Genomic DNA, 9905 nt, shown 5'->3' on the forward strand with positions numbered 1-9905 from the left:
CGTCTGGCCTTATTAACAAAGTCAAGGTTGACCACTCGCTCACTGTGAGCTAGACAGCCTACCATAAGCGTCGTCACTCGCTTCGCTGGGAGTAATGTGCAGAAGGAACGCTCTTTTATATGTAATATACCTGCGGGTACCGTATCCTGGGTCACCTTCAGGGTAGTGCAGTGTCAGCATGCCAGCTTTCCCGTTAGACAACACTAGTAGCGCTGTGTCGTGGCACTCTCTGCCTCCTATGACAAAACACCACTGCTGGTGCTGTGGTGAGCTGTCACTCCCTCGTGTATGGTTTACCACTCAAGGTTTTGAAAGATGAACACACAACTTCCTTCCTCACCCTTTTTAGGCGTCTAGTTGGTTGATTCTGAAACGATGGTTAATTATTGCCATTTCTATGGAAAATAAGTTAAAAGAAAAGTAACCTTAGTTAATTGTTCAATATTTCCCCAACAGCAGTTGAAGGCATGAGGCGCCGAGACGCAGGTGAAGGCGTTAGTACTTTACGGTGCGAGTGGAAGATTCCCAGCACGTGATCATCAGCTGATACTCTGTTGCCTGCTGTCCGCCACCAATCTTACTTGGTGCGTCTTCCTATCTTTTCGATGATTTCCTAACCCTTGATGCGTCATAGCGTGACGGGCAAGCTATGGCTTTGATTTTTTTCCCCACCAGAGGCCGTTTAGTGTTCCTCCTTGGCGGGTGAATTAACCCCACATCTTAACCTTACCCAACACTTTTCGCTCTTGCCGAGACAAGAGTTTCATCACTGTCACTGTGATTCCTATGTGACTTGTAAGGGAAGGAGGGAGGGAATTTCGGTCCTTGTAACTTGTTCTTACTCCCGCAATGAGAATGTTAGGAGGCGTGTAATGTCGTCTTTGTTACCAGTCTTTTAAGAGACATCAGCCTGATACAAACATGACCTCAAAGGCACCTTGTAAAGTCTCACCACTGGCTGGTGTCGAAATACTTGCCATTGATGCCCAAATTGAATAAGTACATTGCAAAACATCCACTGCCGTGGAAGCTCTCCCGTAGTCAATCATATATGCACAAGGGATTAGCTAGATTTAAATGTTTATACTCCTTTATCCAATGATCTACAGTGTAATGCCAAACAACAAAACATTAAGATATCCCTTGATCGTTCTCACATAACTTCCTGTTCAATCTCCACAGTTGACACTCAATTACTAATCATACTTATTATTGCATTCTGCCAGTCCTGAGCAATCTTACGAATTAAGAATTAAACCACGCAAGATAGTGTAAGAAATATGAAAGATGAAACTCCACTCATCATTCAGTAACCATTTCAATACTGATCATAGCAGCCAAAAAATTATCACACAAACAAGCAACACCCAACGCAACACACATTCTTTCAACAACTCCTGGCTCTTCTCGCACACCACCCAGTACTGGCAATCCATCCTACTGTGGGGTTAACAAGCAATGTCAAGTTTCATGGATGTAAACAAACATTAATAAAAAATTCTTTACAACAATCGCAAGTAATCAGATTCATCACTAATTCCACCATCAACAACAACAACAACAACCACAATCCGCACCACGATGCGTTGCTTTCTTTTTTAATTGTATATCTCCTGTAGCATCAACTTCCAGGCACGCTTACAAACACAAATTACACAAGCACACACAAATAGTTTTGAATAAATTTTCCTTCTCCGCACTCCGTCCTGTGTCCAATAACGTACTACAACTCGTTCATATCGTCAAAAAAGCAGACAGAAAAATAAGGTATAAATGTATAATGAACGAGTGAATGAATAAAGATGACGGCTGTGAAGTGAGGGAGAGTGGAAGGAAATTGAAGAAGGACGAATGGAAATAACCTTTTCGTCTCTTAAGATCTTAATGATATACTTTGTTCCTTCTCCCTCCCACGCCCCCTTCCTCATCTCCGTGGTCAGGCGTCTGAATGCTATCTGTGCAGGAGTTGCATGTATGTGTTCATGTGTGCGATAAGTCATGCAAGTGTCGTCTAATTATTCTGTGCTTTACCTTTACTTTTTTTCTATTTACTTGTATATCGTTTTGTGTGCGCGCGTATGTAATGAATAAAAAGTTTTACTCCTCTTACTTCAATACGGTCTTCTTTCCGTGTCTGGTTACGAGTATTCCAAATGTTAGTGTTATGTGTACCTTGTCTTCCCTTAATTGTGTAGATCATCGGATAGTCTTTTTTTATCTAGCGTTTCATTTTCATTTACTTTTTTTATGTAGTGAGAAATCCATTCTTTCCTTTTTGTCTCTCTCATCGTATTACTCTCAAGCTGGCCGGGGAGGGGAAGGGGGTTTGGGTACGTCTGGGGATAAGCTGGGCAAAGCTGATAAGGACGGGCGATGCGAGGTGGGGCTGCACAAGCAAGGATAAGGAATACTAGCAAGCACCGTTCCGTTTAGTGCCTTAATTAAGTGGCTGACCTCGGGTAAAGCAGGCCAATCTTTTGCTACGCTTGGCAACTACAGACTCAACGGCGAAGCCATTTTAGCGAAACGTGCCACGGAACAGCAGACCACGTGACCGTAATCTGTGACGTAGCATTTCAGATGAGATAAAGGTCCATGGATGTTGCGTTTCTTCGGTGCATATCCACTGCATTCAAAAGTATAGATGAACCGACTTTTTAAAGTTGTTTTCTTATGCTTCTAAGCTGGACAGATTAACGAAACTTTTACATGATGAACAGGAAAAACAATCTTGAGAATGCAGACAATCGTTTCTTCGGCCTTTGCAAACAGTCATGATGAAGTGAAACGTGTTTCTAAGGATATTCTTTACGGTTCTATTAACAATGAATAATATTTTTACGTTATCAACTAATAAACACTTGGTAACAGTTTATCATTTGTAGCCATTGAAGGTAGTCGAGATGAGGAGGAAGTCTCCGTGAAGAGCAGCTCCTCCTGAGTAACGATAAGCTCACAGTGGCGAAGGGAGACGGTGACTCTGCAACGTTAGGTTCATTGTACAAAGCTGCAGGCGTCATTGCCGCCCTTAAGCGTCTTATCGTGTCTCGTTCTTGTTATCTCCACTGCCACGTCATAGTCGCCGCCACTGCTGCAGCCTCCCTCCTTCCCTCGTTTGGCGACACCACCTCGTTGCCATTTTTAAGCAAAGAAATTATTGGTATGTTCTCTATTCCATGTTTTCTTTTTCTATCATTTTGTTGGTATATTGTCCACCTAACAATGAGCAATATTATCTTATTCTATCAAAATAATTGGCATTAACGCTTTGTGGTTACGTTTTGTGTGCCTCAAATATATTACCACCCATTTTTTCCTCAACTTTAAACTTTAAAATCGTATCGTACCCAAAAAATATTCTGCCTAACCAGTTTACATTTGAATCGTGCTGTATTTGATAACGATCTTGCTATCCTCTAAATTATCCATCTATCCACTTAAAGCCAACGACGCATTTAATTAAAAACAAACAGTAATAATCCTCCTTTCTCATCAAGCACTGAAACATGAAGAACCACATATGTACAACTCTCAGAAAATTGCAACACCATATGATATATTTCTTAAACCTCCTACGTTCTACTTCAAGTTGACAATTTCACATAACCGAGACACACGAACAAACAAGTGTCCAAACGTAACATACAACAATCACTCAGCACCATCCCTTCAGTTGTAGGATCGACAACCACCACCCTTCTCAGCATATTAACACACCACATTCTTGCACAGCTTATGTATGCGGTGTGGACGGCCTGTTATGCTTAAGTAGGCAGGGCAGAGTGCAAGCGAAGCAGGAGAGAGGGAAGTAGAAGAGGTAAGAAAACAAGTGCTGAGGAGTACTGAGGAGAGACGAGATGAATAGTGAAAAAAGGGAAAGAAATACATGGAGGAAGTGGGGAAACAAAAGCGAAGCGTGAAAAGAATTAACGAAGGAAAGGAGGTAGATGAGAAAAAATGAAAAATGGGAAACAAAAAAAAAAGAATAAAATGACATGAGTGAATAAAAGAGAAGAAACGGAAGAGGAAAAAACTAAGGAAAGGAAAACAATAGATAGTAGAGAAAGAAGGAAGAGCAAAATAAAAAGTAAAAATAGAAAAGTGAGGAAACAAGAGACAAGACGAAAAGAGAAGTAAAACAAACGGGAACAAGACAAGAGAAAGCAGAAAAAGAAAACGAAAGTAAAAGTGAGGAAAGGGGAACAAGGGAAAGGAGCGACAGAGAGAAAGGAGGAAAAGTGGAATATAATATCATAGCGGGGGCGAGGAAGGAGGGCAGGAGGAAAAGTGCGGCGATGGAAGGAGTACAAAGAGGAGAAATGCAGGTAGAGAGGAGAGCAGTGGGGCAGCGAGGGGGAAAGTAGCACACAGCCATGCGGGGAAGTGTGCTGGTGCTGTGTTGAGTGTGTCCCACCGGCAGGCAGTATAGCATTGGAGGGTGCCACGTGTACAGTCTTGCCCTCCGCCCTCCTGCCCTCCAGCCCAACGCCCTCTGCCCTCCTAGTTTCCATCTCTCGCTCAGCTACCTTCGTTTGCTCCCGTTTAGTTAAAGGTCGCCATAGTAGATCAGCAGTCTCCGCTTTACTGGGTTACGTGTATATCCAGGCTTGTTTTGCTTTATGTCTATTTTTGTCAACACTTATCAAGCGTGTGTATTCAACTTTCTGATTCTCTATAACTGATGACTGTTTACAATTGCGTCTTGTAGGAGTATGGAACGTAATACTGTATCCATGGCGAAAAACTGAAATTAATAAGAGAAATACCTAGTTAGGGAGGAATGCCTATCATGAATATATACATGGGAGTGCATATATTCATACAAACAGACGCATACATACACGTCTATGCGTGGAGACAAAGAAATGGATGGACAAAGAGAAAGTGCTCATACAAATCGTGCTTCGTGTATGAGAAATAGCGATTAGAAATGATAGACGTGTAATCGAGGAGCCAAAAGGATGCATTGTACTGTAGACAGGCAGACAGACACGGAACGTAAACCTGAGAGAAATATCGCTAGTTTGTATTTCCTGTCTAGTTACCAAGAGAGCAACAACTTGCCGAGGACGGCGTCTCGCAGCCTGCAGTAAGCAACACACTGACATGTCCTCGCAGGGAAACTTTCACGTCACAATAATAAGCTTTCGTCATTTGGCCTTCGTTCACACCTTGATGGCCTCTAAGCAAGAGGAAAAGTCACGCTCTTTGTTCCTGACTATACTTTAATTTCAAGCGTAATAAATGGTCTGCCTCTGAACAAACTCAAATAGTCTCCCCTTTAAGTGACCCTTGTTCACCAAAAAGAGAATGGGTCGAGATGTTGTGCCGAGGACGATCCCTGTAAATCAAGCCGTGAACACCAAGTCGCATTCGACCGTCATACAAGCCAGCATGACCAGGTACAGTAGGTATAGATGACTCGGTATCCTTATCCTCTGTTCATCATTGGATGAACGTTTGTCCTGTAGTAATCTTACGTATTTAGGTTCACAGATAGAACACTTCATACTGCATATGAAGTCTACGGGCGTTGGCAATACTGTATATGAAGTCTACGGGCGTTGGCATGTCTGATTATGTGCAGGTAATATTTGGGGGTTCTTATTCTCCATCGCTGAAGCTTCTCCCAATGACCATTCATCTACATACGACTCAGGAGCTACAGCTGATTGGCGAGATTCAACACGTTTTCTATTATTACCTGATGATGATTAATTCTTGTTAAAACTACTATACATTTCAGTGGTGGACAAACGGTGTTTTTTACAGATATCTCCTAAACGAATCGTTGGATGAGTATGATATTTCAACACACTACCTTGAACATCCGTTCGTAATTTATGGTTAACATACCACAGTGCTATATGTGTTATGTGAGGAGTTTACTCGTGAAAAGTAACAATGCCTAAGTCATGTTGACGCATTCGAATGAAAGTGTGGCCGCCCCACACACACACACAAACCATTCCTAACCACTACTACCCCGTCTCGGAAGTTCTCCCCGTCTTTATCCCTCCTCTCCTCTCCCTAGCTCCTCGCCTCCCTCACTCCTGTGTCCCTCCCTACTTCTCCCACCACTGTATTTATACATTATAATGTTCTGTAAGTGTGTATGTATGGATATGATTATTAACGAGTATGGTACAATTTCATGAAGGCAAGAAGTGGTTCACGTTTACGTGTAGTATATAGAAGAGCCATGTTTGCAGTCGTTATGGTCAACCATGTGAACATGATGTGCTGGAATTACCTGTGACCTGGACCTTCTACTGTTAGGAAAAGTTGATACTCTTATTGCGTACTGTCTACCTATTGATCATAAAAGTGGTCAGTTTATATATAATATTATTTTGTTGTTAGATACGTTGCTTGTTATCCAGCTATACGGCCATTAACAGCGGAATTAGCTATTGCTTTCACGGTCGTTTGACCCACTCTGGTTTTCATGTCCACATATACCAGCAATTGTATTAAATAATATTATTAATGTATGATATGTATGTACATACTGACGTATGTAACAATTATACCTATACGTATGTAATTACAATAGGGGGAAAAAATCAAAGGTGGAAGGCTGATGGTGTGAATAGGGGGTGAAGAGAGAAGCGGGAAGAGGGTCATGCAATACTGGGGTAGAGGAGTGGTCTGGGGGTTCTTCAGGGTGGTGGTGGAGGGGTTTGACGAGTACCCCACACTCGTCCGATTTTGTACAACACCTTTGATATGATGATTGGATTAGGCGTAATATCACTCAGTAAACTCCTCACATAACACATATAGCACTGTGGTACGTTAACCATAAATTACGAACGGATGTTCAAGGCAGTGTGTTGAAATATACTCATCCAACGATTCGTTTAGGAGATATCTGCAAAAAACACCGTTTGTCCACCACTGAAATGTATAATACAAGATATTTTTTCTTACTGGTAATACACAATTACCGAGTAATTGTAAAACTATCAATCACAAGCATAAAAACACTTGAAGACCCCGATAACATGCAGGAGTGAAATATGATCACGGCAAAACTTCGCCATGTTTGAGAAAGATACAACCTGACTGTGCAAAAACTAACTTTTCTCAAATGTTAGCAAAACTTCCGGAAAACTTGAAATAGTTGAGTACAGCGCCGAGGCTTGCGTGAGTGGGCGGCTCTTTTTGAGATGATGCTCAACAAATTATCGGAGTATTAATGATTAGGGTAAATCTATAGAACAGCAACTCCTTACATACTCTTTTTTATTACCCCCCTTCCCCCCCAACAAGCTTGGGGGCACGTGGGGAATCGGGATTTTGGGGGGGAGAGCCAAACGAGGCGAGATATGGCGATCTAAAAAAAATCTAAGGACAAAAACCTAACCTAACGTAACCTAATCTAACCGGGGGGGGGTTGTGCCCCCCCGGACCCCCCCTACAACACTAACCTAACCATAACATAAACCTAACCTAACCTAACCTATCCTAACCCGGACCCACCCCCCTGCAACACTAACCTAACCTTAACATAAACCTAACCTAACGTAACCTAACCTAGCCGGGGAGGCTGCGCCCCCCGGACCCCCCCCTGCAACACTAACCTAACCCTAACATAAACCTAACCTACCGTATCCTTGCTTTGAGGCAGCTTCCCTCCCCCCACACCGGTTCTCTTATAGCTTCACACAATATGCCCTACCTCTACCAATACCCCTCCTCACAATACCTTAACGAAAGGATGAAGGTCCTGGCTGGTCCTCTTCTCGATTGTACACTGACTTGCATCGCAGGAGCGATGATTTCCCAGTAATCAAATTCGCAACCTTTACAACTAATGTCACTGGTGGCCATGGTTCAACTGCGCACACAGATCTCTGTGCACCTGTCTGCCCAGCTGTGCCCCACCTACGAATACATATAGCAAATTCCCATTGGCGCAGCTTGTGGTGTTAAGAGGTGGTGGCACGTCATTGGACAAAAGAACTATAGACACAATAAGAATACTATTCAGCAGTTACCCACAAACCCAGGGTGTGAACAACAGACGGTCACTTCCTGTTACCCACAAACCCCAGATATATACAAAAGACAATAGCAATGTTTACTATTTGGACTCCGAGTGACGTCTCTAATTCCAGTGAAGCAATGTGACATAACCGTGTGTGACCCCCAAACAAGACCACAAGGTACGTGTTCTCCATTAACTACTCATTATTTTGTGTTATTATTGCACGGATTAGAGAGGAGGTCCTATTCTAAAGATTTACGATGATTAGTGCTGCGTAATTATACAATCTTTTCTAAACTGAGTGCGGGTTCCTTACTCCAATTCACTTGCTAAGATTACAGGTCAATATTTTTAGTATACTATTTTTTTTATTTCTTTTTAAGATATTTTTTGTGCAAGATCATAAAAAAAGGCATTTCTGACTAACGACCTTATGAACACCTCATGAACACTAAAATGACAAATATACCAACCCGATTAATGAACAAGTGTAAAATTGTCCCTAAAGAAAGAGCATAAAAACACGTCTTACTTACACGATATAAAGAAGAAATGGCACAACACTAGAACAGCACGGTAAATCGACTTATTGTTTCCCAGAGTAAATACAGCAGATCTGAAAACAGCAGAGGCACCAGGAACACTCAGGGCGAAGACACTGAAGAGTCCAGTGCTTCCCCAACTATACACCACCACTACTACCGGCCAGCTCAGGAAGGTTCAGGAGAAAGGATTCGAACCACTCGAGTTGCTTACATATGAACGAAGATAAACTTTTCAACTCTTGGGAAAAAGTTGTTGTTTGGTCAAATTCATCACCGAAAGACAGAGGACGGAAAGAATAGGACGAAGTTTATCAATTTGATTTAATTACAGAGGTGTTTATAGAAGAAGACGAAAGGAAACATAGCGGTGAGGAGAAAAACATTATGATCAGATGAACCAAAACAAAACACCGATGTTTGCTTCTGTATGATAGTATAGTGTGTGTGTGTGTGTGTGTGTGTGTGTGTGTGTGTGTGTGCCCAAGAATCCTGTATATGAAAATTACAATGTTTTTATTATGTAACTCCCCTTTCGTCTTATTTCCAGTAATTAACGAAGCTCCACTCCCAACGCTCGCCTCATTCGCTGGTTCACCTCCCTCGCCAGGGCACAGGTGAGAGTTAATAGAGGCAGACATATGCAGAAGTGGAACACAGCTGTTGAATGTGCTCTCACATAAAGAGAGGCAAGTGGTCGATTTTACACTGTATGAAAAAATCTGAGAGTGTATATAATGTTAATATCTCAAAAAAATAAATAAAAATAAATAAATGAATTAATAAATAAAAACAATTAAAAAATTATATTGAGAAAATAAGCAATTGTATATATTGAACACAGCGAAAATCAAAAAGTTAAAAGAAAAAAAAATGGCCTAACACCCATACCAGGGTGATGGCAAAAAAAAAAAAAAAAAAAAAACGATTTTACACACACACACACACACACACACACACACACACACACACACACACACACACACACACACACACACACTTTATCTTCACCAACACTCACAGTTAAAACTAATTGGGAGTGTTCTTCCTTCCTAATAGTGAATTCTACATGTCTATCACTTCTGTACGTTATAGACATCGTTGTAGGCATCTTCACGTTATTAGATGAAAGTTTTGTTAGTTTATTTACACCCTAAAAATTCAGTAAGTAATGAACAATGGTAATAATTTATACTCTAAGTTTAATGGGACATCTGTCTTTATCATTTCTTTCAGATTTCTACAAGATTCAGTTAGTTACCTCCAAAGGTTTTCATGCGTAGAGAGAAAGAGAAAGAGAGAACATTTTTTAGATAGTAACCCACACTGAATTGTTTTTAATGAAGTGTGAATAAAAAGTATGAAAAAAA

The 9905-nt window shown here is 41.4% G+C and overlaps 1 protein-coding gene across 2 annotated transcripts in view; it reads right to left on the reverse strand.

Annotated features, from left to right (window-relative positions):
• Window positions 1-8664, reverse strand: part of LOC123499547 (D-3-phosphoglycerate dehydrogenase-like) — a 20409-nt gene extending 11745 nt beyond the window's left edge. Inside the window, exon 1 of one of the 2 annotated variants that reach the window (XM_045247653.1) lies at window positions 8530-8664. The gene's annotated coding sequence lies outside the window, so the exon portion shown is untranslated. Of the gene's footprint in view, window positions 1-130; window positions 150-8529 lie in introns of those variants that run through there. The other variant, XM_045247654.1, reaches the window with a different exon arrangement.
• Between the last annotated feature and the right edge of the window lie 1241 nt (window positions 8665-9905).

This window comes from Portunus trituberculatus, chromosome 50, assembly GCF_017591435.1.
Source record: "Portunus trituberculatus isolate SZX2019 chromosome 50, ASM1759143v1, whole genome shotgun sequence".
Taxonomy (NCBI): Eukaryota; Metazoa; Arthropoda; class Malacostraca; order Decapoda; family Portunidae; genus Portunus; species Portunus trituberculatus.